The sequence below is a fragment of the Dunckerocampus dactyliophorus genome, chromosome 13, assembly GCF_027744805.1.
Source record: "Dunckerocampus dactyliophorus isolate RoL2022-P2 chromosome 13, RoL_Ddac_1.1, whole genome shotgun sequence".
Lineage (NCBI taxonomy): Eukaryota > Metazoa > Chordata > Actinopteri > Syngnathiformes > Syngnathidae > Dunckerocampus > Dunckerocampus dactyliophorus.
In genome coordinates this window covers 8,283,080-8,309,325 of record NC_072831.1, presented here as the reverse complement: position 1 = coordinate 8,309,325, position 26,246 = coordinate 8,283,080, and the positions used below count along the sequence as shown (strand labels likewise).

At 39.8% G+C, this 26,246-nt stretch overlaps 1 pseudogene; it reads right to left on the bottom strand.

The window, feature by feature from the left end:
- Nucleotides 1-150: 150 nt before the first annotated feature.
- Nucleotides 151-26,246, bottom strand: part of LOC129192175 (neuroblast differentiation-associated protein AHNAK-like) — a 30,011-nt pseudogene continuing 3,915 nt past the window's right edge.

Here is a 26,246-nt window from a genome sequence, read left to right as displayed (position 1 = left end):
TATTTACACAGACAGCATTCATTCATTCACACTGAATGAGAAAGCACTGCTGATATATATATATATATATATATATATATATATATATATATATATATATATATATATATATATATATATATATATATATATATATATTTACTGTAGCAAATTAGGTTTTAAGCAAATCTATTAATAAAAAATATAGTTACAGTAGTACACTTTTTGTCATCATAACTGTTTTCTTTACTATTGTTTCCTTTACCATTGAACTGCAGCAACAAGAATACCTCAGCGGATACACAGACATACACACATTTTTTGATGCCATACACTGGACTATTTTAGTCTCTATGGTCTTCTTTGTGAAATTATCATAAACATTCATTTTTGCTATTTTGTCTGATTTCTCGATATGATGCACCATTGGTTAACACCCCATAATGTTAGAGCAACAACTGCGGTAACTAAACGTTTAGACGTTTTCTGTATCACATGTAAGCATATTTGGGGAGGCACTGTCATAAGACAATTAGATACACAGCTTATATTAAGACACAGCTCATCACATTTTCTTTCTGAACATTACTTACATTACTCCATCTTTTTCTAGACAAAAACATGCAGCCAGAGTTAAAGTTGATACCTGTCCTCAATGAAACATTGACACATTTTTAGCACACTACAAATGCAAACTGTTCTGTCTTAGTCTTCTCAAGCGTGACCTATGAGGTTTATCTAGGCAGCTCTACACTTGCACTTCTCATGAAGGTATTTCATTTCTCAGCGCTGTCAAAAAATCTCATTTTCTCAGAGTGAACAGAATCTCTGAGTCTCTGGATGGATGAAGCTGTTTCGTCAGTGAAGAGCTCGGCAGGATCAAACGTTTTTGTGATTTGTTGAGTAAAAACAACCGTCTCTTTGCTTTCATGCGATGTTTCACGGACTATTCGTTTTTGTGATACTGTTCTGCTACTCTGAGAACTCTCAACAGTCCACAAAGAAGCTTGGCTGGCCTCCCCAGATGTTTGGACTGTGGACAGAAGCTTGGTGTGGTGTGCTTCCGGGGATGCTTGTATACTTGACGTAAGGACGTGTATTTTTCCAGATGCCAGTCTTAGTGTTTCCTCAGATGAAGACGAGACCTCAGATGTCAGGATAGTGATTTTCTCTGGTAAGTTTGGCTCAATTGTGATCAGCTTGGATCGTGTGGTAGAAGTAAGGAGGTTACCGTGCATCTCTCCGATGTCAGGAGATAATTTGGGATCGGAATATTTGACTGTTACCTTGGTAGGAGAAGATGAGGACAGGTCAACATGCTCACTTGTCATCGCTGAGCTAATATCAGCAAAGGCATCTGATGACTGGACAGAACAGGTGAGGCTCATTTCCTTGTGTCTCTTTTGATCCTTCGGGTCTTCTTTTGTGGGAGTTATGTCAGTTTCCGAAGGTGAGGAGAGCCCAAATGTTGGAAACTTAAACCATCCTGTCCTTTCAGGACTTTTGGTTGCTTGTTGCTTGGTGTTTTTGTCTTCCTTTCCTTTGAGTTGATTTTTTTCTTGAATTTCCTTTGATGCGGGCAGATGTTCTTCCCATTTTTCTGTTTTTGCCACATCAAATTCAATTTCAGAATTCTTTTGGATATCACCAAGTGGTGTTGGAGTGGCTTGTGGTGATTTACTGACCCCATTCAGTTCAGCTTTCATCTCTAGTTGATTGTCTTTATCATCTGTGTCAATGGAAACACATTCGTCTTTTGGTTTTGGCCTGGAAAAAGCCAGCTTTGGCATTTTAAACGCTGACAGTTTATTTGGAGAGCTCTGGCCTACATCATCAGTCTCAGCCTTGGGACTTTCAGAATCTGTTACTGTGGATTTGAATGCATCCAATGTGATGTCAACACTTGGACCCTTGGTGGTGACTGAAACATCATCGCTAGGTTTACCGCTTTTTGTATCCACTGCTTTGTCCGACTTAGAAGTGACACTTTCTGTTTTTTTCTCACCTGATGCCACATCAACTTTGGCTCTTTCAATGTTTACATCAACACCTGAGGCTTGCCCACCTCTCCTTGAAAATGAAAACTTTGGAAATGTCCAGCTTTGCTTGACATCAACCTCGACTTTAGGTGCATCTGGTGGTGAAATGGCACATTCAGATTCTTTGACCTCAGCGTCAGGCAGTTTGATCTCAGCATCAACATCTGACTTTCTTCTGGATAATTCAGGTTCCCCTTTTGTAGCTTTTACTTCCACAGACAGGCCTTTAATATCAGTGCTGGGTGTTGTAACAACCAGTGCAGCTTCATCTTCAGATTTATCTAGCTTTTTGACATCAATTTCAAAGTCTTTGCTCACATCAGGTACTTCAACACTAATCTTTGATGGCGAGCCTCCAAATGAAGGTAATTTGAAAGATGGGAATTTAAATTTTGATGGTGAGCCTTCAACATGACTTGTTTGAGCTTCAACCTTAGGAGATACAATTTCAACTTTAACTCGTGGTTGTTTAATTTCTGTGAGGTTCACTTCTGGTTCTGCAAATGATATATCTACATCTTTTTCTGGTGAGCCTATTTCAGTGGTAGTCCCTTTCATTTTTGGCAAGGAAATGCCAAATTTTGGCACTTTAAACTTCTTCTCCTGACTATGTAACCCATCATTCACTTCAGCTTGTTGGAGCTCCGTTTGAGGTAGAACGACCTCCAAATTTCCTTCTGGTATAGAAACATCAACTTCTGGTATGGAGACTTCTGCATCTTTCTTTGGTAAGCTCAAATCAATTTCAGGTCCTTTAACTTCAGGCAACGAGAAGCCAAATTTTGGCAGTTTAAATTTGCTTTCTGAGCCTTCAAGTTCACCTCCTTTAGCTTTCACATCAACAGATAGACCTTGAGTGTCAATAGTAGGCTTTGTAACATTCACTATGGCTTCCTGCTCAGGTGCCATGAGCTTTGCGTCAACTTCAATGTTTTTGTCCACATCTGATAGTTCAGCACTGACCTTTGTTTTAGAAGCTCCAAATTTAGGTAATTTCAGTGTTGGTAGTTTGAATTTTGATGGAGAACCTTCAACATCACTTGATTGAACACTGATTTTAGGAGTTTCAATTTCCACTTGAGCTGATGGTGGTTTCATTTCAACATCAGTGAGTTCAACTTCAACTTCTGGGAGTGTGATCTCTCCATCTTTTTTTGATAAGCTTATATCAATGTCGGGCCCCTTTACTTTTGGTATGGAGATACCAAACTTTGGCATTTTAAACTTGCTCTTCTGGTCCTCTGTTTTTACATCAACTTCTGGTGGGTGAAACTCCACTTGTGGTTGAGTGGCCTCCAAATTTCCTTTTGGAATAGAAACATCAACATCTGGAAGATCAAGATCAACTTCAGAATCTTTGCTACTTTGCTTTGCAAATGAGAATTTGGGTAATTTCATTGTTGGCAATTTAAATTTGGATGGAGATCCATCAACATCACCCGGTTTAACCTCGATTTTAGGAGCCTCAATTTCCACTTTAGCTGATGGTAGTTTCATTTCAACATCACCGAGATCAACTTCAGCTTCTGGGACTGTGATCTCTCCATCTTTCTTTGATAAACGTATGTCAATGTCAGGCCCTTTTACTTTTGGTATGGAGATGCCAAACTTTGGCATTTTAAACTTACTCTCCTGGTCCTCTATTTTTACACCAACTTCTGGTGGATGAAACTCCATGTGTGGTTGAGTGACCTCCAAATTTCCTTTTGGAATAGAAAGATCAACATCTGGAAGATCAAGATCAACTTCACAATCTTTGCTACTTTGCTTTGCAAATGAGAATTTGGGGAATGAAAATCTAGACTTTTTCGCTTGGACGTCAAGGTCAGTAGCAGGATCCGGAATTGTAGCTTCAAATTTGAGATTCTTTTGATTTCACATCTGCTCCATCCATCTTGATGTCTTTGTCCACACCAGGTACTCCAACATTGACTTGTGGTAAGGCCACCCCTAATTTGGGTAATTTCAGTGTTGGTAGTTTGAATTTTGATGGAGATCCTTCAATGTCACTTGGTTTAACCTCGATTTTAGGAGCCTCAATTTCCACTTTAGCTGATGGTAGTTTCATTTCAACATCACCGAGTTCAACTTCAGCTTCTGGGAGTGTGATCTGTCCATCTTTCTTTGATAAACTTATATCAATGTCAGGCCCTTTTATTTTTGGCATGGAGATGCCAAACTTTGGCATTTTAAACTTGCTCTCCTGGTCCTCTATTTTTACATCAAATTCTGGTGGGTGAAACTCCATGTGTGGTTGAGTGCCCTCCAAATTTCCTTTTGGAATAGAAAGATCAACATCTGGAAGATCAAGATCAACTTCAGAATCTTTGCTACTTTGCTTTGCAAATGAGAATTTGGGTAATTTCAAAGTCGGTAATTTAAATTTGGATGGAGATCCTTCAACGTCACCTTGCTTAACCTCGACTTTAGGAGCCTCAATTTCCACTGCTGCTGATGGTAGTTTCATTTCAACATCACAAAGTTCAACGTCAGCTTCCGGGACTGTGATCTGTCCATCTTTCTTTGATAAACTTATGTCAATGTCAGGCCCTTTTATTTTTGGGATAGAGATTCCGAACTTTGGCATTTTAAACTTGCTCTCCTTGTCATCTATATTCACATCAACTTGTGGTGGGTGAAACTCCACCTTTGGTTGAGTGATCTCCAACCTTCCTTCTGGAATAGGAACGTCAACATCTGGGAGACCAACATCAATATCAGAATCTTTGCTACTTTGCTTTACAAATGAGAATTTGGGTATTTTCACAGTTGGCAGTTTAAATTTGGATGGAGATCCTTCAACGTCACCTTGCTTAACCTCGACTTTAGGAGCCTCAATTTCCACTGCTGCTGATGGTAGTTTCATTTCAACATCACAAAGTTCAACGTCAGCTTCCGGGACTGTGATTTGTCCATCTTTCTTTGATAAACTTATGTCAATGTCAGGCCCTTTTATTTTTGGGATAGAGATTCCGAACTTTGGCATTTTAAACTTGCTCTCCTTGTCATCTATATTCACATCAACTTGTGGTGGGTGAAACTCCACCTTTGGTTGAGTGATCTCCAACCTTCCTTCTGGAATAGGAACGTCAACATCTGGGCGACCAACATCAATATCAGAATCTTTGCTACTTTGCTTTACAAATGAGAATTTTGGTATTTTCACAGTTGGCAGTTTAAATTTGGATGGAGATCCTTCAACATCACCTGGTTGAACCTCGATTTTAGTAGCCTCAATTTCCACTTTTGCTGATGGTAGTTTCATTTCAACATCACCGAGTTCAACTTCAGCTTCTGGGATTGTGATCTGTCCATCTTTCTTTGATAAGCTTATATCAATGTCAGGCCCTTTTATTTTTGGCATGGAGATTCCAAACTTTGGCATTTTAAACTTGCTCTCCTGGTCCTCTATTTTTACATCAAATTCCGGTGGGTGAAACTCCATGTGTGGTTGAGTGACCTCCAAATTTGCTTTTGGAATAGAAAGATCAACATCTGGAAGATCGAGATCAACTTCAGAATCTTTGCTACTTTGCTTTGCAAATGAGAATTTGGGTAATTTCAAAGTTGGTAGTTTAAATTTGGATGGAGATCCTTCAACGTCACCTTGCTTAACCTCGACTTTAGGAGCCTCAATTTCCACTGCTGCTGATGGTAGTTTCATTTCAACATCACAAAGTTCAACGTCAGCTTCCGGGACTGTGATTTGTCCATCTTTCTTTGGTAAACTTATGTCAATGTCAGGCCCTTTTATTTTTGGGATAGAGATTCCGAACTTTGGCATTTTAAACTTGCTCTCCTTGTCATCTATATTCACATCAACTTGTGGTGGGTGAAACTCCACCTTTGGTTGAGTGATCTCCAACCTTCCTTCTGGAATAGGAACGTCAACATCTGGGCGACCAACATCAATATCAGAATCTTTGCTACTTTGCTTTACAAATGAGAATTTTGGTATTTTCACAGTTGGCAGTTTAAATTTGGATGGAGATCCTTCAACATCACCTGGTTGAACCTCGACTTTAGTAGCCTCAATTTCCACTTTTGCTGATGGTAGTTTCATTTCAACATCACCGAGTTCAACTTCAGCTTCTGGGATTGTGATCTGTCCATCTTTCTTTGATAAGCTTATATCAATGTCAGGCCCTTTTATTTTTGGCATGGAGATTCCAAACTTTGGCATTTTAAACTTGCTCTCCTGGTCCTCTATTTTTACATCAAATTCCGGTGGGTGAAACTCCATGTGTGGTTGAGTGACCTCCAAATTTGCTTTTGGAATAGAAAGATCAACATCTGGAAGATCAAGATCAACTTCAGAATCTTTGCTACTTTGCTTTGCAAATGAGAATTTGGGTAATTTCAAAGTTGGTAGTTTAAATTTGGATGGAGATCCTTCAACGTCAGCTTGTTTAACTTCGACTTTAGAAACCTCAATTTCCACTTCAGGTGATGGTAGTTTCATTTCAACATCACAGAGTTCAACTTCAGCTTCTGGGAGTGTGATCTGTCCATCTTTCTTTGATAAACTTATATCAATGTCAGGCCCTTTTATTTTTGGCATGGAGATTCCAAACTTTGGCATTTTAAACTTGCTCTCCTGGTCACCTATATTCACATCAACATCTGGTGGGTGAAACTCCACCTGTGGTTGAGTGATCTCCAAACTTGCTTCTGGAATAGAAACGTCAACCTCAGGGAGACCAACATCAACATCAGAATCTTTGCTACTTTGCTTGACAAATGAGAATTTTGGTAATTTCACTGTTGGCAGTTTAAATTTGGATGGAGATCCTTCAATGTCAGCTTGTTTAATTTCAACTTTAGGAGACTCAATTGTCACTTCAGCTGATGGTAGTTTCATTTCAACATCACCGAGTTCAACTTCAGCTTCTGGGAGTGTGATCTGTCCATCTTTCTTTGATAAAGTTATGTCAATGTCAGGCCCTTTTATTTTTGGCATGGAGATTCCAAACTTTGGCATTTTAAACTTGCTCTCCTGGTCACCTATATTCACATTAAGATCTGCTGGGTGAAACTCCACCTGTGGTTGAGTGATCTCCAAACTTCCTTCTGGAATAGGAACGTCAACATCTGGGAGACTAACCTCAACATCAGAATCTTTGCTACTTTGCTTTACAAATGAGAATTTTGGTATTTTCACAGTTGGCAATTTAAATTTGGATGGAGATCCTTCAACATCACCTGGTTTAACCTCGATTTTAGGAGCCTCAATTTCCACTTTTGCTGATGGTAGTTTCATTTCAACATCACAGAGTTCAACTTCAGCTTCTGGGAGTGTGATCTGTCCATCTTTCTTTGATAAGCTTATATCAATGTCAGGCCCTTTTATTTTTGGCATAGAGATTCCAAACTTTGGCATTTTAAACTTGCTCTCCTGGTCCTCTATTTTTACACCAAATTCTGGTGGGTGAAACTCCATGTGTGGTTGAGTGACCTCCAAATTTCCTTTTGGAATAGAAAGATCAACATTTGGAAGATCGAGATCAACTTCAGAATCTTTGCTACTTTGCTTTGCAAATGAGAATTTGGGTAATTTCAAAGTCGGTAGTTTAAATTTGGATGGAGATCCTTCAACGTCAGCTTGTTTAACTTCGACTTTAGGAGCCTCAATTTCCACTTCAGCTGATGGTAACTTCATTTCAACATCACAGAGTTCAACTTCAGCTTCTGGGAGTGTGATCTGTCCATCTTTCTTTGATAAACTTATATCAATGTCAGGCCCTTTTATTTTTGGCATGGTGATTCCAAACTTTGGCATTTTAAACTTGCTCTCCTGGTCACCTAGATTCACATCAACATCTGGTGGGTGAAACTCCACCTGTGGTTGAGTGATCTCCAAACTTGCTTCTGGAATAGAAACGTCAACATCAGGGAGACCAACATCAACATCAGAATCTTTGCTACTTTGCTTTACAAATGAGAATTTTGGTACTTTCACTGTTGGCAGTTTAAATTTGGATGGAGATCCTTCAACGTCAGCTTGTTTAACTTCGACTTTAGGAGCCTCAATTCCCACTTCAGCTGATGGTAGTTTCATTTCAACATCACCGAGTTCAACCTCAGCTTCTGGGAGTGTGATCTGTCCATCTTTCTTTGATAAACTTATATCAATGTCAGGCCCTTTTATTTTTGGCATGGAGATTCCAAACTTTGGCATTTTAAACTTGCTCTCCTGGTCACCTATATTCACATTAAGATCTGCTGGGTGAAACTCGTCCTGTGGTTGAGTGATCTCCAAACCTCCTTCTGGAATAGGAGCGTCAACATCTGGGAGACTAACATCAACATCAGAATCTTTGCTACTTTGCTTTACAAATGAGAATTTGGGTAATTTCAAAGTCGGTAGTTTAAATTTGGATGGAGATCCTTCAACATCAGCTTGTTTAACTTCGACCTTAGGAGCCTCAATTTCCACTTTAGCTGATGGTAACTTCATTTCAACATCACCGAGTTCAACTTCAGCTTCTGGGAGTGTGATCTGTCCATCTTTCTTTGATAAACTTATATCAATGTCAGGCCCTTTTATTTTTGGCATGGTGATTCCAAACTTTGGCATTTTAAACTTGCTCTCCTGGTCACCTATATTCACATCAACATCTGCTGGGTGAAACTCCACCTGTGGTTGAGTGATCTCCAAACTTGCTTCTGGAATAGAAACGTCAACATCTGGGAGACCAACATCAACATCAGAATCTTTGCTACTTTGCTTTACAAATGAGAATTTTGGTAATTTCATTGTTGGCAGTTTAAATTTGGATGGAGATCCTTCAACATCACCTGGTTTAACCTCAATTTTAGGAGCCTCAATTTCCACTTTTGCTGATGGTAGTTTCATTTCAACATCACCGAGTTCAACTTCAGCTTCTGGGATTGTGATCTGTCCATCTTTCTTTGATAAGCTTATATCAATGTCAGGCCCTTTTATTTTTGGCATGGAGATTCCAAACTTTGGCATTTTAAACTTGCTCTCCTGGTCCTCTATTTTTACACCAAATTCTGGGGGGTGAAACTCCATGTCTGGTTGAGTGACCTCCAAATTTCCTTTTGGAATAGAAAGATCAACATCTGGAAGATCGAGATCAACTTCAGAATCTTTGCTACTTTGCTTTGCAAATGAGAATTTGGGTAATTTCAAAGTCGGTAGTTTAAATTTGGATGGAGATCCTTCAACGTCAGCTTGTTTAACTTCAACCTTAGGAGCCTCAATTTCCACTTCAGCTGATGGTAGCTTCATTTCAACATCACCGAGTTCAACTTCAGCTTTTGGGAGTGTGATCTGTCCATCTTTCTTTGATAAACTTATATCAATGTCAGGCCCTTTTATTTTTGGCATGGAGATTCCAAACTTTGGCATTTTAAACTTGCTCTCCTTGTCATCTATATTCACATCAACTTGTGGTGGGTGAAACTCCACCTTTGGTTGAGTGATCTCCAAACTTGCTTCTGGAATTGAAACGTCAACATCTGGGAGACCAACATCAACATCAGAATCTTTGCTACTTTGCTTTACAAATGAGAATTTTGGTAATTTCACTGTTGGCAGTTTAAATTTGGATTGAGATTCTTCAACATCACCTGGTTTAACCTCTATTTTAGGAGCCTCAATTTCCACTTTAGCTGATGGTAGTTTCATTTCAACATCACCGAGTTCAACTTCAGCTTCTGGGACTGTGAACTCTCCATCTTTCTTTGATAAACTTATATCAATGTCAGGCCCTTTTACTTTTGGTATGGAGATGCCAAACTTTGGCATTTTAAACTTGCTCTCCTGGTCCTCTATTTTTACATCAAATTCTGGTGGGTGAAACTCCATGTGTGGTTGAGTGACCTCCAAATTTCCTTTTGGAATAGAAAGATCAACATCTGGAAGATCCAGATTAACTTCAGAATCTTTGCTACTTTGCTTTGCAAATGAGAATTTGGGTAATTTCAAAGTCGGTAGTTTAAATTTGGATGGAGATCCTTCAACGTCAGCTTGTTTAACTTCGACTTTAGGAGCCTTAATTTCCACTTCAGCTGAGGGTAGCTTCATTTCAACATCACTGAGTTCAACTTCAGCTTCTGGGAGTGTGATTTGTCCATCTTTCTTTGATAAACTTATATCAATGTCAGGCCCTTTTATTTTTGGCGTGGAGATTCCAAACTTTGGCATTTTAAACTTGCTCTCTGGGTCACCTATATTCACATCAACATCTGGTGAGTGAAACTCCACCTGTGGTTGAGTGATCTCCAAACTTGCTTCTGGAATAGAAACGTCTACATCTGGGAGACCAACATCAACATCAGAATCTTTGCTACTTTGCTTTACAAATGAGAATTTTGGTAATTTCACTGTTCGCAGTTTAAATTTGGATGGAGATCCTTCAATGTCAGCTTGTTTAACTTCGACTTTAGGAGCCTCAGTTTCCACTTCAGTGGATGGTAGTTTCATTTCAACATCACTGAGTTCAACTTCAGCTTTTGGGAGTGTGATCTGTCCATCTTTCTTTGATAAACTTATATCCATGTCAGGTCCTTTTATTTTTGGCATGGAGATTCCAAACTTTGGCATTTTAAACTTGCTCTCCTGGTCACCTATATTCACATCAACATCTGCTGGGTGAAACTCCACCTGTGGTTGAGTGATCTCCAAACTTGCTTCTGGAATAGATGCGTCAACATCTGGGAGACTAACATCAACATCAGAATCTTTGCTACTTTGCTTTACGAATGAGAATTTAGGTAATTTCACTGTTGGGAGTTTAAATTTGGATGGAGATCCTTCAATGTCACCTGGTTTAACCTCGATTTTAGCAGCCTCACTTTCCACTTTAGCTGATGGTAGTTTCATTTCAACATCACTGAGTTCAACTTCAGCTTCTGGGACTGTGATCTCTCCATCTTTCTTTGATAAACTTATATCAATGTCAGGCCCTTTTACTTTTGGTATGGAGATGCCAAACTTTGGCATTTTAAGCTTGCTCTCCTGGTCCTCTATTTTTACATCAAATTCTGATGGGTGAAACTCCATGTGTGGTTGAGTGACCTCCAAATTTCCTTTTGGAATAGAAAGATCAACATCTGGAAGATCGAGATCAACTTCAGAATCTTTGCTACTTTGCTTTGCAAATGAGAATTTGGGTAATTTCAAAGTCGGTAATTTAAATTTGGATGGAGATCCTTCAACGTCAGCCTGTTTAACTTCGACCTTAGGAGCCTCAATTTCCACTTTAGCTGATGGTAACTTCATTTCAACATCACCGAGTTCAACTTCAGCTTCTGGGAGTGTGATCTGTCCATCTTTCTTTGATAAACTTATATCCATGTCAGGTCCTTTTATTTTTGGCATGGAGATTCCAAACTTTGGCATTTTAAACTTGCTCTCCTGGTCACCTATATTCACATCAACATCTGCTGGGTGAAACTCCACATGTGGTTGAGTGATCTCCAAACTTGCTTCTGGAATAGATGCGTCAACATCTGGGAGACTAACATCAACATCAGAATCTTTGCTACTTTGCTTTACAAATGAGAATTTTGGTAATTTCACTGTTGGCAGTTTAAATTTGGATGGAGATTCTTCAACATCACCTGGTTTAACCTCTATTTTACGAGCTTCAATTTCCACTTTTGCTGATGGTAGTTTCATTTCAACATCACTGAGTTCAACTTCAGCTTCTGGGACTGTGATCTCTCCATGTTTTTTTGATAAACTTATATCAATGTCAGGCCCTTTTACTTTTGGTATGGAGATGCCAAACTTTGGCATTTTAAACTTGCTCTCCTGGTCCTCTATATTCACATCAACATCCGCTGGGTGAAACTCCACCTGTGGTTGAGTGATCTCCAAACTTGTTTCTGGAATAGAAACGTCAACATCTGGGAGACCAACATCAACATCAGAATCTTTGCTACTTTGCTTTACAAATGAGAATTTTGGTAATTTCACTGTTGGCAGTTTAAATTTGGATGGAGATCCTTCAACGTCCGCTGGTTTAACTTTGATTTTCGGAGCCTCAATTTCCACTTCAGCTGATGGTAGTTTCATTTCAACATCACTGAGTTCAACTTCAGCTTCTGGGAGTGTGATCTGTCCATCTTTCTTTGATAAACTTATATCAATGTCAGGCCCTTTTACTTTTGGCATGGAGATGGCAAACTTTGGCATTTTAAACTTGCTCTCCCGGTCATCTATATTCACATCAACTTCTGGTGGGTGAAACTCCACTTGTGGTTGAGTGAGCTCCAAACTTTCTTCTGGAATAGAAACATCAACATCTGGGAGACCAACATCAACATCAGAATCTTTGCTACTTTGCTTTGCAAATGAGAATTTAGGTAATTTCACTGTTGGCAGTTTAAATTTGGATGGCAATCCTTCAACATCACCTGGTTGAACTTTAATCTCATGAGCTTCAGTTTCCATTGTCCAAGAAGATTGTTTTAATTCAACTTGAGGAAGGTGTCCATCACCTTTTGAACTCTTTTTTAGTTCAGCTTGGACTTCTTGGAGAGCCATGTCTTTCTTTGATATACTTAGATCACTTTCCGGTCCTGTTACTTTTGGCATTGAGACTTCAAATGTAGTCATTTTGAATTTGCATCTTTGTCCTTTAATTCCAACTTCAGTATACAAAGGTTCAGTCTCTAGCTGAGGTTCTTCAACTTTTACTTTCTCCTCTGAAATGTCGATGTTCACTTTTGCAAGCTTGGCTTCAGGGACATCTGAGTGTTTGAGCTCAACACTTGATTTTAGATTTAAATCATTTGGTTCTTTCTTTGATATATTTGTTTCAATTTGTGGACTTTTTATTTTGGGGATTTTGATTTCAAACTTAGGCATTTTGAACTTCCTTTCTTGTCCGTCAATTTTTGCTTCACACTCTGGTGGTTCAGTTTCCACAGCAGTCGATGGTGGTGTTGGAAGTTTGACTTTAGGCTTGACTTTGGCCTCAGTGGTGTCAAATTTTTCCCCTTGGAAAAGGGCCCCTTTTCCAAGATCAACATCTATTTTTGGAGTTTCTGCAATTTGGACATCAACTTTAGCATCTGGCATTGTCATCCCCATAGCTTTTTTTGACAACCCTGAATCTGTTTTATGTCCTTTCACCTTTGGCATAGAGAAACTGAGATGTGGCATTTTAAATTTGCTTCCTTTCTCATCATGTTCAGTGTCTATAGTGTTCCTGTCTATCAGAGGTCCTTCAGTATCAATGTTTGGTGAAGAAATGTTAACTGTACGACCCTCTTCCTCCTCATTTTTGTTGTCTTTTCCCAGATCAGGTACTTTCATAGAGACATTGGTAGTTGCACTAAATGTGGGTAATTTGAATGTAGGCTTCTTAAATTTGGATGGAGATTCTTTGCTTTTTTCAGCCATGTTTAAATCAGGATATTCAGTGTCTATTTCAGGGAGTTTGACGATAAGCTTGTGCTCTGTGATCGTGGCATCTCTGCCTTCCTTAGCTAACTCTGAATTAATATCAGGTCCTTTTACATCCAATGTTGAAATCTCACTTTTGTCTTGTTGTTCAACACCAAAATGAGTAGGTAACATTTCAGGTTTTTTGTCTTGCAGTTGTGAGGCATGTGCTTTTTCAAGACTTAAATCTACAGATTCAGGTCCCGTACTTTTCACAGCAACATCTTTTTTGAAAAAGCAAACATTGATTTGTGGCCCAGTGATTTCAGGCACTGTGAAATCAAGATTTGGCATTTTAAATTTTCTTCCTTTTAATTCCTGTTCAGTGTCTGTGGGCAACCGTGCAATATCAGCTAAGGGTTTCTCTTCTGGAATATTTGTTTGTGCTGATTTTGCATCAGGTGATTTGACTCCTGTCTTTGACAAGCCTAAATCAATTTCAGGGCCTCTTAATTTTGGCAAGGATATTTCAAATTTGAGCATTTTAAATGGACTTCCTTTTCCTTCAAGGTCCATCTCGACTGGTGAATCAACAGAATCAATGTATTCAATTCCCTCACCAGTACCTCCAAGTTCACCCATAACTCCCACAGCAGATGTTTCAGCTCCTTGCATTTTGGCATTTGCTGTGATCCCTCCACTCAGTATGCTGTCTTCACTTACTTCCGTTTTCAATGCCTTTTCTTGTAGGAATATAGTTCTTTCTCCTTTAACCTCGTCACCATTTTGCCCAGAAATATGTGTTTTTGGCAAATACATACCAATGTCAGGGATTCTAAAGTCTGACTTTGAAAACCCAATGCTTGGCAATACTATCTTTGCAGTCTTTGATTTCGTATCAGACTCTTTTGAGCCGAGTGCAGTTGCAGGTTCAGATTCTTGGGTTGCTTGTTTTTCGAAGTTGATATTTATCAGTGTATCACTTTGGTCCATCTTGGTCACACTTAGAAGTTCTTCTTCTCTTGTTAAATCATCCGGTTTGGTCTTTGATTGTTTGTATGAAGTTTCTGCAGAGGCAGTTACTTCCAACTTACTGATGGGTGCCTCCTGTTTTGTTTTGCTGTCAATAACTTTCGTTGGTGTTTTTACTGATATTCTTTGTGCATTTGCATCTATGACAGTGATTTCTTCAGGGATACGTACTCCACACATATCAACCTTTGGCAGTTTATATCCAGGCAACTTTGAAACAGCTTCTTTCACTCTGTCAACGTCAATTGATAGTTGGACTGTTTCTGGTGCTTTTTCATGGCGTCCTTTGACTTTGGTCTTTATAGACACGGCTTCCATACCAGGAATTTCAATGTCTTCACGCTTAGGAAGGCCTGTTCTTTTTTTTGTTTTTTCTTTGCCTTTGAGTGGGGATGTTTCTTTGATACTCTCACTGGTAATTATTTGAGTATTGGTCATTTGATCTGGCAAATCCTCCATAACAATGGCTTGATCTGGTATTTCTAAACTTGCACCAAGTGTTTTTAGCCTTTTGGGTGATTTTGCTTTTGCCTCCTTCTTGTGTAATTTGTCCTTTCCTAACATTGTCATTTTAAATTCTGACCTTTCTTTCTTTTTCTTCTTACCATCTGGAGACAGGGGTACAGAGGGGCTTTTTTGGCCTGCCAGAGCTCCAGTTACATCTGTTGTTTTCAAAGTGCTGTCAATACTGATGAGCTCCACCTTGTGTTGAATAGTTTGTGGTTTAGACAATCTTGAGTCAGAATCTTCTAACAGAGTCAACTCTTCTGTCCCATGGACTTCAGGCCTTCCTTCCAAGGGGCTTTGAAGGCTCTCAGGTGAGACAAGTTCCACAGCTTCTTGTGTCTGGTGAATTTCGGTCACGGTTGTTGGTGCATCTGTGTCCTGCTCTTCTGATGAACTAATGCGGCCTCTCTTTGTCAGAGTTGGAAGCTTCATCTTATGCCGTTTCTTGCCTTTGAGGGCATCCTGAGATTTTATAGGGGACTCTGTGTCACTTGTTGTGGGACTCAGCTCCAACTTTCTCTGCTCGTCAGCTTCTGAGGAACTGTGAGACCTTGCAAACCGTGATTTTCGTCCTCTCCCTAAGGAAGGAAACTTTGGCCAAGAAATGCGAGCATCACCTCGCCTCTTGGTTTTCCCATGCTCTCTCATCTCTGGTGTGAAGGTTTCATCTTCCTGATTAGGAATAGAAATGTGAAATGTTACATTTTCCCCAGGAAAAGACATCACAAAGTGTGTAGATATACTTAAAAATAGTTACAGGGATGATGTCACATTCAGCGATGGGCTCAGTCTCTGTGATGTCTGGTTTGCGTTTTAGGCAGAGCTTCATTTTGTAAGCTTGAGCATGCTCCATAATCTGAATGGCATCCTGATATGACACATTGTCAAAATACACGGTGGCACTGAGAATCTGATCACCTGCATATAGAGACAGGGTACAAGGTGAAACATTTTAGAATGCCGTGGAAAAGATAACAATTATATTTGTTTGGGACGTGAAGACAAAAGCACCATTGCAAACATTGTGTGTTTGAATGTATATAAAAATATATACAGCATATGTTTTCAACCAGATTGATAATTAGGGTTGGGCATCGTTTCAGCGATTCCATTTCCGATTCCGATTCCTTGTTTCAATTCTGGTTACTAACAGGAGTGTGACAATATCTCGCTATCGCAATATATCGCAATATTTTATCTCCCGATCAATTATTGATATGTGCCTGCCATCCATCCATTTCCTATACCGCTTCTCCTCTTTAGGGTCGCGGGGGCATGCTGGAGCCTATCCCAGCTGACTTTGGGTGACAGGCGGGGTACACCTTAGACTGGTCGCCAGCCAATCGCAGGGAACATAGAGACAAACAACCATTCACACTCACATTCACACCTATGAACAATTTAGAGTCGCCAATTAACCTAACATGCATGTTTTTGGATGTGGGAGGAAACCGGAATACCCGGAGAAAACCCACGCACAGGGAGAACATGCAAACTCTGCAACTCTCCTAAGGGAGAATCGAACCCAGGTCTTCCCGATCTCCAGACTGTTACTGTGTTGGCCAACATGCTAACCACTAGACCACCGTGTATCAATAATGTTGATTTACATACGTTCGCTATAAACTGCCTCACTCATTATTAGTTCCTTTTGCACAAGTCCTTGGCGGTGTGCTAGGGGCCAGCCTCGAGGGAGCGGCGGGAAAGTCGGCGGAAGTCGGCAAGCGAAGTAAACATGGCGGACACGAGCGAAAAACAGAAGTTGAAAGATGCACCGGCAGCCTACAAGTCAAAAGTGTGGATGCATTTCGGGTTTTACAGTACTGATGGTGGAACAAAGCTGGAGAAGGACTTTGCTATATGCAAGAACTGTTTCACAAAAGTTAAGTATACTGGAAACACAACAAATATACACAGCCACTTGCAGCACCATCACCCAGAGCTAGTAAGCCAAAAACCCGTGGCTGTTAGCCTGCCTCCTGGGCCTGGCCAGACCACCGTGGGGGCTCTACTTCAAGCAAAACTTCCTTTCAACTCCCCCAGGTCAAAGTCGATCACTCACGGCATATCTGTGTATATTTGCAAGGATCTGTGACCGTACAGTGTTGTCGAGAATGATGGGTTTCGCTTTATGATGCGCACTTTGGAGCCAGACTACGAAATACCAAAACATTTCACCAAAGCTTGTTTATCAAATTTTGTTAGAGGTAGGTTGCAGTAAATTTGCACTTATAGCAGTGTTACACAGAAATGGTGTCACTGTTTATAAAATAAGCTATAGGTTTGTTACTGAAATGCTGTAATAGTATAAATAGTGACTGTGTTAGAAAGAGACTCATTTGTTGACAGGAATATTGCAATAAAAGTGTCTTAAGAAGACATTTGTTTCCAGAAATGCTGCACTAAAATATTCTCACTGTTAAAACGAGGAGTGTTAAAGTGATGGTGCCAAATAAACATGTTTTTTTCTCATTTTAAAATATCTGTTTTTCTTTTTAATAGTAGTTTCGCAGATTATCGTAGATTGATTTCCTGACCAATATATCGATAATTGCTGTATCGCCATATCGTGAGATAATCATTATTGTGAGCCTTGTATCGCGATCATATCGTGAGGAACCCAGAGGTTCCCACCCCTAGTTACTAACGATTCTCGATTCCGATTCTTTTCAGAGGTAGGGTCATAAAAGTTTGCATGGTTTAAATGAGGGCACTAACCAAAGTTCTTAGATGAAATCTCTGACTGTCTCCTTTAAGCTTGAGTGATTTTTTTTTTTATTATATGACGTTTTTATGAATTACTTTATATTACTTTATATTTTCAACCAATATATAAATATCAAACCATTGAACTTGAACATAAATGTTTTGAAGTCTCTTTACATAGGAGTACGAGTTCACAAATTATTTTTATTTTTGAAAACCTCATGAAAAAACAATTACACATAAACAACAGGATATGTGTAATTGTCCCATGAGTGTCGCATGATGCAGAATAGACAAAGTGTAACTTCACCATGTTACTGAGCTCCTACTAACCTACGTGCACAATATCAAGTACAGTGAATGGAGTAACACTTCCTGTGGGGTCTGGTCAACCTCCTGGCTAAAGCTAGAGTTAACATCAGGGTGTTTGTCTATGAAAAAGTACACAACCTTACGTTAGCTGGATATCGGAGTTGGCCGCAGTATAAAGTACAATTTGTTTGCTGCTTCAATGTTGGCATAAGATTGACGTCATTTATTATTTTACTTACTTGACTGGTTGGAAGAAGTCCGGCGTAGCGCATCACAAACAGAGCACTCTGTACACCGCGAATCTGGAGCTGTTTAATTGTGTTCGTGATGCACACTCCTTTGCATGATATGATGCCATTGCAAATGTTGCACTGCGCCAACCGTTCATTTTTTGCAGAATTTCAGCCAAACTTTTGAGCGCTGTGGCACACTGGTTTTGGTTGAAATGGATGAACACAAACGCTCCTTCTTCATTGGTGTTCGCCGGCTTCTTCTTCATTGGCGTTATTTGGGCTGGTCGATAACCGAAAGTAGGAATGAAAATTAAAAAAAATGAACGATTCCAGGAGCATCGGAATTTTGGTTTCGGTTCCAATGGATGCTCGATGCCCAACCCTATTGATAATGTTAGGAAGCTAGTGCCATACCTTCTTTCAATTGTAGACTTTTAGAGGCCGGTGACTCTGGTACTACTTCTTTGATAAAGATTCCCTCTTTCCCTCCTCCACCGTAGACAAGACCCTCCGCACAACCATCTTTAGCTGTTTTCACTATCACTCCCGACTCTGGGCTATACGCTTCCTGTCCAAACACCAACATATAGTCATTAAACATTAGCTGTTTAACAGTATCCCTCAAATGATGCACTTTAGCAAACAGAAGGAAAAATAAGAAATGTCTCACCTTCAGTTTGCTCATCTTTGGCGTTGAGCGCCGGTCAAATCCGCACCCAAAGCCAGACTTTTTAGCCTTCTTTCCTCTACCTCTCTTGTGGTGTGGCTCATGCTCACACTGAAACAAAAATACTACTTGTCAACAACACATGTTATGCTACATTCTATGCTTAGCCACATGGGTTACATACATTTACTCAAATGAGTTGTTGAGCTTGAGTCCTCTTGGAAAATGACCAATTGTCAGTAATTTATGTGAGCTGCTGGCCACTTTCCAGCTGCATATTATAATGCTCTTTACCTCCTTGTCACTGTCGCTGTATTTCTCAGTTTCTGGATGTTCTTCAACTGGGGACGATCCTTGAGGGCGCGGTCTCTCTCCCTCAGTGAAATGAGCTGGCTCGTCACATGCCTACATAGACAGGAGGTAGGCAGTGCAGTTGGTCTTTAAATGTTTTTTCACTCTCGTGGATTTACAAGATCCGGATGACAAAATGTGTGATCATGACACTTTCCTGAGCCAACCACAGCTGTGACTTTTCTTTGTCTTTTGGCACATTATTGGTGTTTTTCCAGGACTAGTTAACAATGTACTCCACAGTTGTGGAGTACATTGTGTCTTCCTAAAATCTGTCATTCACCCTGAATGGTTAATTTTCATACAGTCAATGCTCACATTGCTGTAAAGCAGTACCTCTCAAATAGTGGGGTGGGTCCCCCTGGGGGGCACAGTGAGTTGTCGGGGGGTGCGTGAGAGGCAGAGGAGACTTTCGGTATTAGTGCAGACCTGTCAACATGAATTTATCGTACAATTTGACTCTTGATTATGCTTGTATGCGTCACTGCTCTCCATTTTGTTGCATTTTGCTGTTTTCAGTTTCATGTTCAGTCTATACAGTCCAGATAAATAGATAGATATTATCAGTTTCTCAATAGCTTTTTCAAATTGGGGGGCGGGGCGTGAAAACATTTCTGTACCCCATGACAGAAAATAATTGAGAACCACTGCTATAAAGGATTCTCATGGCACTGAATCGATCGCAAGGTTGTCTGAGAAGACGTTTTGCCTCTCATCCGAACAAGCTTCATCAGTTCATGGTCATGACTGATAGACATCTCCAGTCATTTTTAGGAATCATGAAGGATAATTATTTTGATTAGTAATGTGTGCCTGAGGCCTTCCAAACAAACATGTCTGACTCTTTATGTGCAAAAGTGAAGACTCACTGAATGGTCCTCTGAGGGGAGTTCTGGTCCTCTCAGCCTGCGACCAGCTCCTGTTTGCAGAAACACAACATAAATACAAACTCCACTTGTATGCTACATACTTTGTATGTTTGTAAGTTTATTTATTTCATCTCAATTGTTGTGTCTCATCTGACCAGTAAAAGTTCTAACCTGTTGTGTTGTGATGCAGAGGCTAATGATAAGACTTTGTAGAGTTCTTCCTGGCAATAATTCCTCCAGGGAACCCTATCCCCTCCATATTCTGTTAAGTGATACTCAGTATTGATCCACACATGAGACACATGCAGACTCTCAGCCATTCAACATTTCCAAAAAGAGAAAATAGGACTACAGTTGGATGTGGTGTGTTGTTGTTAGCATCAGTAGCCCTGAACCCTACTCACCACAAGTTGACACTTACGCTGATCATTTTAGTGTACTGTCCATTGTTATAGGGTTCTTCAGCACACCTTGCGAGACTTTAGCTCGGTGAGCAGCTAAAAGGTTAAAGGAAAACTTTTTGGAATTTTGCCCATCAGCCACAATCCTTGTGTGAGACATGAACACACGTCTTTCTCTTTTCTGTGTGTTGTAAACATATAAAAACAGATAAAAAGAGGCAGCTCATTAATGCATTTAATGGGACATACCTCTTCCACCTAGAAAGGCCGCTATTAAAATACCTCCAAAAAACCCCAACGTTTTATTGTTTTATATACATGCTGTTACCATGTAGCAACAGGCACATTCATGATATCAGTATTTTGCCATACTTTTAAGCATTCCAGGAACTACCCTCCTGGGCGCATTGATTTCACACATAGAAATGAACGCTACACCTAGCATGAACTTTTCCGAACTAAAAACAAAAACACAGCAGCAGTGCCCTCAGCTACAATATGTAGCGTTGCCTTTTGGTAGTGGCCTGACGCATTGTGAGCGCGGCGCTGAAGCGCAGTGGGCAAGTGTGTGGTGAAGCTAGTCGCTAGCCGGCTAGAGTTAGCCAGTGTGGTGTAACAAGATGTCACTACGCCAATAAAGTAGTTCTTTGGCGTAACAATGTTGATAACAATAATAATAGCAATGTTGCTGTAGCTTGGTTAATATGCAGGTCACAGGCTTTATCGGCAGGATAGTTACATCCCATTATGTGCATTCTTAGCTGTTTTTAACTCTTTAGAACGTACAGAAAAGTACAAGTCTCACATAAGGATTGTGGATGATGGGACCAAAATTCCTACAAAAAATGCAGTTTTCCTTTAACTCCACAAGTGTTTTTTGCCTTTTTTTGGACCAGGGATGGGCAAGAGGAAAAATGCAATGATAAGCATAAATTCATTCAAACAGTGGAACCTTGGTTAGCGTACACCACGGTTCATGTACATTTCCCGGTTACCGTACATGTCATTAATACACTGCATGAGTCCAACTGTGTTCGTACTGTATTTGCATGCTAACAAAATGGAAACCAAAACCGGGGGTCATGGTCCCCCAGCTCCGTCACCCGTCTATGATGTCATCAGCGGTTCACTCTGTAGTTCTTTGCTAACTTACACAGTTACGTGACAAGTCAAGGCAAAGAAAGCTCCAATTGCCAGCATTTTGATAAATAAGGCGAAATACACTAATAAATAAAAATCAAATAACACAAAGGTGTCATCTGTGCGGATCTCGCTTCTCCTCCCTCACTACTTGTCATCACCATCTCTGTCAACAATCAAGTCTTCAATCAATGTTAAATTTTCATTTATACCTTTCATTCCTCATGTATATTTATTTATATGCATTTTTAATTGTTTTGTATGTAAATCTGTAATTGTAAACCTCTTAAAAAAGTGTTTTGTGTTAATATTTTTGGGTGTCTGGAACAGATTAATTGGATTTGCATTGCAGTCCAGACCAGACTGCCATAAGTGAATTTTTGCAAAGTAGGATTCAATATAATACATTGAATATTTTTGTAGGTAGAGCATAGAAAACCTATTTCTGACTTGTATTTTTTATGTGTATGACTTTATAAATACAGTTATTGCCATTATTAGAGCACTGTAGACATGAAATAACAGCCACATAGTACCCTTACTTATAGTACCCCTATTATTCTTTATTAACACCACATTGTGCAACTCTTGGGCAGGCAATGGGATCCCTGCAGGGACACAAGAGACAGCTGCCACTTTAAGCATAGCATGCTCCCGAGCTAACTAGTTAACCTCCAATATATTTATTTTGAACTTAAGAAAGGGTTTCAAACAGAGTGGGGAAGAAGCACAAAGTAAGAAGCCAAAACTTACCACTGCCTCACGGAATGGAACTTGTTTTCACTATGTCATGTTGGACATGCTACGGCTGGCTCCATGCAGTGTGATGCTGAGGTAATGTGAAGTAATATAATGTAATGTCTCATCAGTGCAACATTACTGATGTCGCGTGACCAGAATACTTCATGTTGCTTGTGTTTCAGTATTTTTTGAATAATAATAGGCCGTACTCAGCCACAAATAGGGATCATTAATTAATTAATACATTTTTAAAAATCGCAATAGAGTGAGGGAGCGATGTAGCGATTGATTGGTTACAATACATTTCGGTTAGAGTCTGGCCCTCTGGAACAGATTAATGACGCTAACTGAGGTTCCACTGTACATAATTTCCTATGTTTTGAAAGTAGAACAACTTGGAAGTCAACCAGCATCCACTCTATTCATTTGCAGGATTACACAAAAGACACTCTCATAACAAACCAACATTGTGAGACCCCGCCCACAGTGTTAACATTTGTCATGTGAGCAGCTCTGACTGCTACTTTAAGTGCATTAGACAGTAATTAGTGGCAGAATATGAGGTTAAAAAATACATCAAATGACATTCCACTTGGTAATTGGAAAAAAAAGCACAGATCCACATCCAGTTTGCAAAGGCTACATTCACAATGCAGGTGAATTCAGATTTTTGCTCACATGTAACCTGTATCAGATTTTTTCATGTCGGTGTGAACAGTACAATTAAGATTTTTTCAAATACGACTCAGGTCTCACTCATATGTAGATATAAATGCGATATGTATCCAAGCTACTGTAGTCTGAACGGTGAGGTCACATATTACCGAGCTATACATCATCACAAGATTGACAACATTTACAATAAAAATCTATCATATACTCACCACTATCCTCTAGAGCAGGGGTGTCAAACTAATTTTAGTTCAGGGGCCACATACAGCCTAATTTGATGACAAGTGGGCCGGACTAGTACAGTCCTAACATATCATATATCATAACATATGATATTCATATTTAATGAAATATCCTTTTACAAACATAATGAGCAATATTAGATTTCTGAAGCATAAGACAAACACATGAAAAAAAAACAGTCAACAGTATTTGGAACTAAAAAGTGTAGTACAGTAGTCATCCTTCGCCACATGCAGTTCAAATTTCGCGGCTTCACTCTGTCATGGTTTTGTATGCATATTGAAACAGATTTTAAATATTTTTTCCTTATATTAAACATTTTTGAGCACAAAAATGGCTAAATGAACTAATAAACATATATAAGATGCATTCAAAGACACAGGTTACTAGGTGTTGCCGTCCACTCACGTCCGCTGAGACACAAAGGACAGACTTGTTCGCCGGAACAACAGGTTTTTATTGCACGTTTGAACTATCTCACAACAGGTACAATAATCCGGAATAAAAACACGTGTTACTGTTGCTGCAGTAATACACGGCAAGCTAAACCTCCAACTCCTGTCAGCTTCCCACTCAGCTCCGCAGAGGGGAACACATTTATAGTAACACACATGAGCATGAGTTTATTTAAATGGCTTATTTACTCTTATTATGTATACTATATTGGGTAATATGAAAGTAAAGGTGACTAGTTCATGTTTGTCGGACTCTAATAATGTTAAAAACCTTATTTAGAAGGTCATAAACAGGTTTTCTATGCTCTAACTATGAAAATATTCCATTTATAAGTAAGGAATCCTACTTAACAGAAATTTATATCTATATTGCACTTGAAAACTGATGGCATTGCTCAAACAGTAGGATTCCACAAAACCAAACTCTTTTGTAGTGAAGGTGTTGACTTACATTAAATTAAACATTTTTTAACTACTTCTACAGCAAGAATTCAGTGATGGTCAATGTCTCATCAACTCCACAAATAAATATGTCGAGCAACGTCTTGAATGTTAGCTCTCTCATCATTTGCAACAGAAAATGAAGAAAATGACTTGAGTTTGTGTTTCAACTGCCTATCTAAATCTGCCGATAGTTTCCATATCCTCTATTCTCCATAGTATTCCTCGTCAGGCTAATGTTGGAAACTGCTTGTGCCTTCTCGGAACACACACTCTGCAGTCTTCATCAGCAGCCAAACCGTGCAGCCAAACCGCTCACCTACCTGCTGATGCTCCTTGTTCAAGTCCTGGAACTAAATAGAGGTGCTAACAACAAGTCGTCCAAAGCACTTTTAAACACAGCTGCTGTCTTGTTACCGCCAAAGCCGCTCAAGTGTTTAGTGGACAAAGAAGGCGGGACGCTTTCATTTTTTACACTCACCTGTGTGCACATGCCGCTTTGCCGTACTCTGAGCCCAAAATGCTAATGAAAAATAGTAAGGTGACATGTAACGCCAAATGTTAGTTCGTTAGTTAGTGGGATTATGTAAAAACTAATAATATGAGAGATTTCCACAAGACTTTTTGGAGTGGAGTCCAGTTTCTTTCCGGTTTTGGAAACATTGATTGATAAGGTATTTTTTATGTTCTGTCCTTATTTTTCAGTAAATAATATAATATTAATGATAAAATTCAAACATATACAAGAGAGTGTATCTCAGGAGTGTATAAGTTGGTGTTGATGCTAATTTGGAATGAATGTCAACGCCCTACTAGTTTATTAGTTTATTCATTGCTGATCGTTGCTACTAAAATGACTTTAATCAGACGATTTTGTATTCTTGCTATTTATGTTTGCAAAAGGCATTCCATAGACGTAAGCCCTACGTTCCCAAAGTGGGGTACGCGTACCTCCAGGGGTACAGTAATTGTGACCGGGGGTTTAACCATGAATAAAAATGAAAAACAATTAGCACCTAATAACGTATTTTTGCAACCACAAGGCGCACCGTATTAAAAGGCGCAGTCTCAGTTCTGGGTGCTATTTCTGTCTTCTTCTTCTTTTCCTTTCAGCTTTTCCCTTCAGGGGTCAACACAGTGAATCAATTGCCTCCATCTAACCCTGTCTTCTGCATCCTCTTCTCTCACACCACCTACCTTCATGTCCTCTTCCACTACATCCATAAACCTCCTCTTTGGTCTTCCTCTAGGCCTCCTGCCTGGCAGTTCAAAACTCAGCATCCTTCTACCTATGTATTCCCTATATCTGTATTTAACACATACATAAGGCGCACCGTATTATTGGGCGCAGGCATGGTAAAACATACACTAGCTTAAAACATACGCTAGCATGCATGCTAGCGTATGTTTTTAAAAAGGCAGCGGGAGCAAAACTGAGTTCGGTTGTACTTTATTGAAGTATTTAACAATGTAATCGTGCTATTTTTTGATCAATCCTCATCCACAAATCCATCAAAGTCCTCATCTCCTGTATCTAAAATGAACAGCTGGGCAAGTTCTCCATCAAACACGCCAGGTTCCCTCTCGTCATTGTCAGAGTCAGCCTTGCTGCCATGCGGCTCCTGAGAAATGATGCCAGCTTCTGCGAAAGCTCGAACAACAGTGCAAGCAGACACATTTGCCCGAGCATCCACAATCCAGTCACAAATTGTGGCGTAACTCGTCCAGGGCTGCGTTCGCCATCTGTCATCCATCGCTCCCACACCGCTCGCAACTTCACTTTGAACACCCTGTTTACACCGATGTCCAGCGGTTGGAGTTCCTTCGTCAAGCCTCAAAGAATGATGCCAAGCTCCGAGTGCATTTGCTGCACTTGGTTTTTCACAGCGGCTATGAGATGGGTGCGCAAGGAGTCACAGATCAACAGGGACGGTGACACGTGGAAAAAACTATCCGGTCTCTTTACGTACACCTCACTCAGCCACTCTCTCATTTTCTCCTCGTCCATCTTGAATTCTTTCGCGACTGCTCGATTCCCATGTTCCTCCGCATAACTGGTAGTTTGTAGTTTAAACTGTGCTTCGTAAGCTTGTCTC